Genomic DNA, 8,811 nt, shown 5'->3' on the forward strand with positions numbered 1-8,811 from the left:
GTTCCACAACTGAGTCACTACAATAGAATAAAGCTCATTTGGATATAAAAAAGAAACAAACATTCTGTGGGTCCACAAAATCTGTTCATGTTTACTAATATTTTTTTGGACTGTCGTAGACCATAGGAATAAGATATATGAATTTTGAAAATGGCCGTAGTTCCTATAACTTTTAAGGGATATTTAGCCTGGAAAATAAAACATGTTTCATTCTCATATGCTAATTTAGTTTTATTTAGTTTTTTCTTTTACATGCGTGTGTTACACAGTGATTAATTATAGTAAAAATTGTGAAGGGACAAAGTTCTACTGTAGATCAAAGCAATAGCTCTATGCCCATAGTAATAGGCCTATTGTTTCTCATCGTACATTTCACTTTCACTTTTTCATGGTACTTTCACTTAGTAGTTCAATGTTTTGTTTTATTTTCAGTTTAGTTGTCTGAGATATTGACCATTCTTTTGTTGACTTATTTCACTAATGATAATGGGGCATTTTGAATATTGGGTCAAAGTTGTCCCAGTGCTGCTTTTAAAGCCAGTATTTCACAAGACTTCATTGATTCAACAAATCAGCAGTGCCTGACCATGGTGGATTTAGTAGTTTACAATGTTTTGCAATAGATAAACATTGAACATAAAATAGAGTGTATTCGCTAAACAGTTTACTATCTATTGTAACTATATTTTGCACATTTCTAGCTTAAAAATATTAAATTGATTTTGTTTTTGTTTCAGTGAACACACCTGGTTGCCAAATGACTAAGCACTTTTTTTACTTTCTGTTTCATATTGAGAATGGGTTTGGTGGAATAATATTGGCATGTGTGACAACAGAGTCATGTGACTTAAGCGTTCTATATAAGGAAACAAGCGATGGACTGCTGAGAGACAGAGAGCCTTGTCAATTTAAGTGAAAGTATTTTGTGAAAAGGCACAGGCGACGGAAAGGATGAACCACCATGTAAGTCATTTTAATTCAATTTACATTATTATTTTTGTGTCCTGACCTCAATTATTTGCTAACTTGTTCAATTTGATTTAGCTAGTGAGTACTTGCTGTTTAAAATGCCTATTACCTGTAGCCACATCTTTCTAAAGGCTAGTGTGTTTATAGATGCCAATTAGTTAAAGGAACCAATTGATTTAAAGACAAGCAAGCCAGCTTTCCTGAAGTGTGAAGCAAAGTAAAACAAAACAAATTTAAATCCACTACGTGTAAATATATGTATCTATTTATATTATAGAATCTTTCAAATTTTACTGATGGCATTTGTTTTGTTTTTATCAGTCTATCCATCTTGGTATACCTGGATCATGTCAATTTTGGTTCCACCATTGGGGGGCACCAACGTTTCAAAATTTCAAAACCTACACGTAGTGCATTAAATTGATTTGCTTGTTTTGCTTTCTGTCAGAAGATACATGTGGCCAGGATGCAGTCAAAGGATAAAAAGACTACAAAGTATGTTTTCTTATTGACAGTGTGCTTTTCTTTGGCAAAGGGCTAGTATTTTTTCCCTCTTTGCTCCCAGTTTAATGATAATGGAATTTGGTCATTTTTTTATTCATCCGTATTATTTTAAAGTTGTCACTTATAGGCAATAACCAACTTGTTCTTTTTCTAAATCCTTTTCAGCATGCGGTCATGATCTCTGAGAAAAAAGTTGATAGAATCACGATAAAACATTTTAAACGTGAAAACAACAAGGTAATATTTACTGCAGATTGTTTTTCGTCTACTTTGTACTTTGTCTTTGCCCCTGCATTTTTTATATAGTACATTATTGTGTTTAAATTAAATATTGATACCATGTCTACCATCTTTTCTATATTTTATCTTTGTGTTTCAAGGTTGTGGAAAAAATAACATTTGGAGCGACAGTGTGAATATCTAATGCAACTTAGCTTTTCTGTGTAAGTATAAGCCTATGAAAGCAACACAACACACAGTATCAGTTATGCCACCTCTGTTCTGCCATTGAATTGGGTTGTATTAAAAGGTGTTAGGCATGTCACAAGAACCGATACTTATGTACCAAGTCGATGCCAAAATTCTGATAACATGACGGTAGGCTCAAGACCAATGGAGTCCCGTTGTCCCGGGGACGATAGAAAATGTGTTTGGGACGCAGTAAACTCACTATTGACGTCTCCAGGGGACGCACCTTATTTTTCCCCTGATAATGCTACATTGCGAACAACAAATCTGTGTTGAAATCAGCAGGATGAGAGCTAGTTAACGTTAGCTGTTAGCAGCCAGTAAGCAGCACAGTCCTTCACGGTGCTAACAGCTAACATTAACTAGCCCTCATCCTGTCGATGTCAACATGGGAGGTGCTATTGATTTACATTATGATGTGTTCAGGCTCTATTCAGAAAAAAATATTGGGCAAAGGTAAATTCTAACATTATGATGAAGTGTTCAAATGTAATCTTGTAAATCATAGTTTTTGATGAGAAACTTGAATAACTACAGTTGCTTGAAGGAGATGTTTTCACAGCAATATAAAAAAGATAATAGAGAGGTAATTATAACCTGTTTAACTTCCAAACAAAAACCAGTATGCAAACGGTAATAAAGGAGTGTATGTTGAACTACATGGGATTTATTGTATTACTTTTGTTTTTACCGTGGTATCGAATTGGTATCGAGAATCGTGAAATTTCACTGGTATTGGTATCGGCTACTAAATTTCTGGTATCGTGACATCCCTAATAGGTGTAAAACTATGGGCATAATTATAAAATGGTTATCTGGTAGTTGTGCCTTGATGAAAAGTGTAATTAATAAACCTCTTTCAAATTACTGGCAGGTACTGTAAAGGCTCTGAACGACAATCCAGACAAAACACCCAGTGGACTGAAACACCGGCCTCTTTCACCTGTAGGTCACCGAGTTCAGCTTTTTAATAGACTTTGCACACATTCAATTGATTGAAGTCTTTCTGAAAATGCCCAGACAGCTACCAGCTCATTTGTCTGATCTGCTAAACAGACTAAGCGAAAATGGGAAATTATTTATTGAACAGTATGAAAGGAAAAAAGAAAGAATGCAAGCCATTGCAGGTGAACTTGAGGGAATATCTAAAGAAGTAAAAGAAATACAGAAAATCACAAACACAACCAGAATGGTGGGGGCAGTTTTAGGAGGAGTTGGAATAGCTGTGGGAATAGCTGCAGCTTTGCATACAGGAGCTGAAAAATTGGCAATACTAGGAGGCACTGCAGCACTTGGTGGAGGTGGAGCTGTTATTATAGCAAATGTAACCAAGTCAGCAGCAGAGGTTACAAGTGTAAAAACTGTGGAAGAGTTGGGAAAAGAATTCACAGAAATTGTTGATATACAAAAAGATGTCCTGGAAAAAATTAAGGAGGTCTCTGAGGAGTTGGAGGAAAAATCATCCTCATTAATGACAAGAACTAGAGACCCAGACAGAAGAAGTCTGTTGAAAATAGAACAACTTCAGCAGGTTCTTGAACAAACAGCTGAACTGTCAAAAAGGAGCAGGGAAGTTATGGATGTGACTCTGACCATGCTGAGGCAAGTGAGGGAACTATTAGACTTCATTATCAATATCACCCGAATCACTCCGACCTCTGAGGAGGATGCAAAGTTTAGAAACTGTATCACAGATTCTGCCTTGCTGTGTGAGAAAACTGTTCATGAGTTTGCAAAGATGAGGAATACGCTCAAGGACTTCGAGGAAATGCAAAGAGAATAGGAATGTGCAACATTCAATCATTGAAATAAAGCACAGGGTTTTACACAACTGGCTCTTAAAGTCCATCTGAAATCACATGTAGTCATCCCTTTTTGCAGTCAAAAATAATAACATGTTTATATATTTATTGTTAAAAGTTTTTTATTATTATTTTAAAGGGAAGAAAGGGTATTTAGAGAAATATCAGAAATGTTCCTTTATGTCTCAGCTGGCTTGAGGGGCGTGTCAGTGTCTGTGTTTGATTGACAGCAGCTTGCAGGCTGAGCCCCGGCAGGGGAACCAAAGACATACTAAGAAAACGTACTCTGTAGTCTATAGGTCATGGCAGACGGTGTGTCGTTAGAGGTATTGAAGAGTAAAGACAACACTAGCCTGTAACTGCGCCGAAGTGATTAGCTGAGCAGCTAATTAGCTATCTAGTCTGCATACTGATATTAGCAGTGCACTTTTCCCCGGTAAATGTTTATTTGGTGTCTTGTTCAACAAGCTAAGGTACAGGACAATACTTGTGTTCGTTTTTGTGAGTTAAATAAGAAGGAAACTTTAGCAGGAAAGCTAATGTGTTTGTTCAGAGTCTCTCGCTCTTGTGTTGTGTAGCGTGCTGCTGTCTGGCTCAGTGTGACCGTCTGCTCTATCTATGATAGAACACTGTCATTACTGCTTTATGGAAAGATTTGATTGGTCGCATGGAAGCAAATTCTCCATCTGTGTAGATGGAGAATGTATGTTGTTCTGACAAATAAACGCAAAAATAATTGGCGGCACCGTGAAGCCAAAATTTCATCGAAAAGTGATTTACAGAGCAGGTATGTAAGCTGTTGCAGACCAAAAAATGTAATTTAATTTCAGTTGAGCTTTAAGTAAAGGACTAATATTGGGACTTAAAGAATGAATTTAAAGACACACATTGTACATATTTGGAGCAATAGAGTGAAGGGTTTAGCTCACTTGTGTTCACTCAGACTTTTTTGTATTCATTCAATCAGGTCATGTATGAATGTATCTTTATTGTCTGTACTTTCTTTTAGAAAAGACAATGGGTGTAAAAACAAGTTTTTTTCTACTTAATATTTATTTTAATTTAATATTTTTGGGTAAGGCAGCATAAACATTGCACATTTTCGTATTCGTATTTTTTCTTTCACCAGTTCGTATTTTTATTGTGTTTTTCTTTGCTTTTAAGGTCCAGTTTGTAGCATTTTGGAGGATCTATTAGCATAAATGGTATATAGTATTCATAACTATGTTTTCTTTAGTTTATAATCACTTAAAATTAAGAATTGTTGTGTTTTCATTTAAAAATATTTCCCCATCTACATATACAGTAGGGTTGAAATGAAAGTGATCTGTCTTGATTTGACAAGCGCTATATGAAAACGTTTTACTTTTTTTATAACATACAGTATGATTTCATGTTTTACAACTTATTGTTTCATAACATTTTGTTTGCTGAATATATAAATAGCTGTCACAGGCATTTGTCAAATACCTGTGTAGTCAGCTGATTATTCATAGCCAACATTGTTTAAAACCGGTTCAACCTGTCCATGACCAGAGATGCTGTTCCTCAGTGAGCGTCATCATACAGCTTCCAGACAATTCTGTCATTGTGTTCTTAGAATAAAGAATACATGAAAACTTTACCCTTATACTTATTCGACTTCTAAGAGTAGCTAGTGAGCTGGGAAGGACTGTCATGGCTAAAGCCAGATGGCAGAAGCTACAGTTACGAACTTGGTATCCTGTATTTGAGATTAAAGTAGTTAGCCTTACTGCTAATAGTAGCCTATAGTTAATAAGTTATAGACATTAATCACCCATTGCTGAAATGTCACGTTGCATGTACTGTATATTAAAGTAGACACTATTGCTAATATGATTTAAATGACAGCCCTCCTGCTATTAAATTATCAATAAGTGTGTAGCTAGCAAGTTCAAAAATCGGATTTTCTGTTTGATTGACAAATGAAAATTAAGAGGTAGAACTTTTTCAATAAACTGCTTTTTGGATTGCTATTGATGAATTAACCAACTTAATCCACTGATCCATTTGCCTCTGATCTTGTATGCTGTAATAAAGACAAAGACAGGGCGGTGGCATTTTAGGATTTTTGCCAAAGTATTCCACTGCATAGTCATACCTGCACATACCTGTAGAAACTGTCCTTTCATTTTAAACATCCTTTCACTTTAATCATCCATTCATTAGAAGATTACAAAAATAGCTGAGAATACGTCACAGAAAGTAACTTGTCTAGGAGAGACATATGCATTTACACTTTTTATCAATGCTTCTTGGATGCATTAACAAAGCGTTTTTGAGGTCAGATATGTGATTCGACCAAGACGCATTAAGTGTAAATGGGATCAAATCAACAAGTTATATCTTGTTGATTTAATCTGAACAAAAAAAAAAAAAGGCATAAAATTCATGGTTTTACAAAGACTTATGAGCGGGAACTACAGTATATCTTGGCTGGGAGCAGTTACTTCCTGTTAATTAGCGTGCTTTAGAGGTGCTTGTTGGTGGACTTTTGTTACCTTTGGACAGAGACAGGCTAGCTGTTTCCCCATGTCTCTGGTCTTTATGCTAAAATAACCGTTTGCTGACTCTAACTTCATAATTAGCATAAAGACATGACAGTGATATACATACTTTAACTTTAAAATTGTATCTCCCAAAAACTATTCCTTTAAGCATAAAGAGGTAGAACACATTGTGTTATTGCAGTTCACACTCGCCACCAACCATCTGTCAATGACAATATTAGTTATAGTGGTGCCCCTGTAATCTCCACAACAACACTGAACAGACTACTGACCCGTCTTGTTTGTGGTCAGAGCCAATAGAGATGCATTTTTTTTTTTTTTTAAATCACGTTACATTGTGGCTGACTTCGACACCCCTGTCATATGTTTCCACTTTTGCTGTGATTGTATTCCTCTTCATTATTCATTCAAACGGAGCTGCAGCAGTGGCCAGCACTTGTAGCAAATGCCTTCCATGTGTCTCTAATTGCCTCAGTAGAGGTATTTAACACGAGGTGAAGTCATTAACACGTGGACACACTTGTCAGATGTGGAGCCAGGCGGCCCTGGGTTAAAGAGTAGACAACAGCAAGCTAAAGCTAATGCAACATCCACCGTTGCCTGATAAAGTCTGAATCTACTAAAATCTGAGGGCTTCCTTGCCAATATGCTGTGCATCAATTCTCAGGGGAAAAAACTGAAAGTTCAACAATTTACTGAAATGTAGAGAAGCAGTTCAACAGCTGGGGACTAGTTCACACTGGATCAATGGATTTGGAGGATAAATATTCCACTATACAGTAAATATAAATATATTTGCCATTCAGGATTTTAAATTTCCTTTCAATTATGTTACTATAGACTAGGGCTGTCAAAGTTAATTTCTCTAATGCAACTTGCGATTTTTAGGTTGTAGCGGGTCACTCAGTTTTAAAACTAGAAAACCATGTCATACTAGCTTGTCAGGAAGGAGGCTAAATAACGCTCCAAATTATGCTAAATTTTGGCGAGGAAAAACTGGCATGGCCATTTTCAAAGGGGTACCTTGACCTCTGACCTCCAGATATGTGAATGGAAATGGGTTCTATGGGGACCCACGAGTCTCCCCTTTACAGACATGCCCACTTTATGATAATCACATGTAGTTTGGGGTAAGTCATAGTCAAGTCAGCACACTGACACACTGACAGCTGTTGTTGCCTGTTGGGCTTGAGGTTGCCATGTTATGATTTGAGCATATTTCTTTATGCTAAATGTAGTACCTGTGAGGGTTTCTGGAAAATATTTGTCATTGTTTTGTGTTGTTAATTGATTTCCAGTAATAAATATATACATACATTTTGCATAAAGCGAGCATATTTGCCCACTCCCATGTTGATAAGAGTATTAAATACTTGTCAAATCTCCATTTAAGGTACATTTTGAACAGATAAAAAATGTGTGATTAATTTGCAATTATTTAATACTTCTTCTTATACCATCTTATTTCAAAAGCATGAGAAATCTACACTTAAATATGCTATGACATATTAAAAGGTATACTGAAATATGATTATACTTCTAATCATCAATGGAACTGATGAACCAGCACACCATGCCCAAGTCAATAGCGCCATCTGCTGTTCACTTGAGAGCCCTGCATCCATCTAGTGAAAACTGAGTTAGTGATGTACACTTAATAAGATAAGATAAGATAAGATAAGATGAACCTTTATTAATCCCCGGAGGGAAATTCAGGTGTCAAAGCAGCAACATCAGCAAACAGAGTGAAAATCCGGGAGAGGTAAAGGTATACAAAAATTATAAAAACAATAATAGAGATATAAAAGATACAGAGTGAACATAGTGTGTACAGTCCGTCAATAAATAAATGTAGAATGTGCAATAAATAAATGTAATATGTACATATGTGCAGTCTATAAAGTGGTATGTAGGATGTATAATGTAAAGTAAGTGTAAAGTGCGCCAGTGGTTAGAGTCCAAGATGGTTGCATATAGTGCATGTTAAAAGGTAGATAGTGCATGTTTAAAGGCAGATAGTGCATGTTTAAACTTCTTAAAGTCCAAATAGTTCTCATATGGGGGTCAGCCTTGGTTGTGGAGCCTGATGGCTACCAGCATGAAGGACTGACTCAGGCGCTTTGTGTTGTGCCGATAAGAAGCAGAAAGAAGAGGCAGAACACATTCAGACATTAGTCTCGAGTCTGCTAAAGCACTGGCAAAGTAATGCTGAGATTATGGTGTAAATGTGAAGGAAGTCACTCTTCCAATCCAGGACACACACCCTCCAGTAAAATCCCAACTTGTTGTTTTGTGATTTTAGAGGTGCTGGTGGGCAGATTTTTTTAATCTTTATGTCAGAGCCAGACTAGCTGTTTCCCCCAAGCAGGTAGCAGACCTGCTACAAGTCTTCATGCTAAGCTAAGCTAACTGTCTCCTGGCTGTAGCTTCTTATTTAAAGGTCCCATATCATGCTCATTTTGAGGTTCATACTTGTATTTTGTGTTTCTACTGGAACATGTTTACATGCTGTAATGTTTAAAAAAAACTTTTATTTT

At 36.3% G+C, this 8,811-nt stretch overlaps 1 long non-coding RNA gene across 1 annotated transcript; it reads left to right on the forward strand.

Moving 5' to 3' along the window:
• Window positions 1-899: 899 nt before the first annotated feature.
• LOC119479060 lies at window positions 900-5,659 on the forward strand. Its single transcript, XR_005204597.1, has 5 exons — window positions 900-963; window positions 1,418-1,464; window positions 1,639-1,710; window positions 1,854-1,916; window positions 2,816-5,659. It is a non-coding gene; the product is annotated as an uncharacterized LOC119479060 (long non-coding RNA).
• The last annotated feature ends 3,152 nt before the right edge of the window (window positions 5,660-8,811 follow it).

Source organism: Sebastes umbrosus, chromosome 20 (genome assembly GCF_015220745.1).
Source record: "Sebastes umbrosus isolate fSebUmb1 chromosome 20, fSebUmb1.pri, whole genome shotgun sequence".
NCBI lineage: Eukaryota > Metazoa > Chordata > Actinopteri > Perciformes > Sebastidae > Sebastes > Sebastes umbrosus.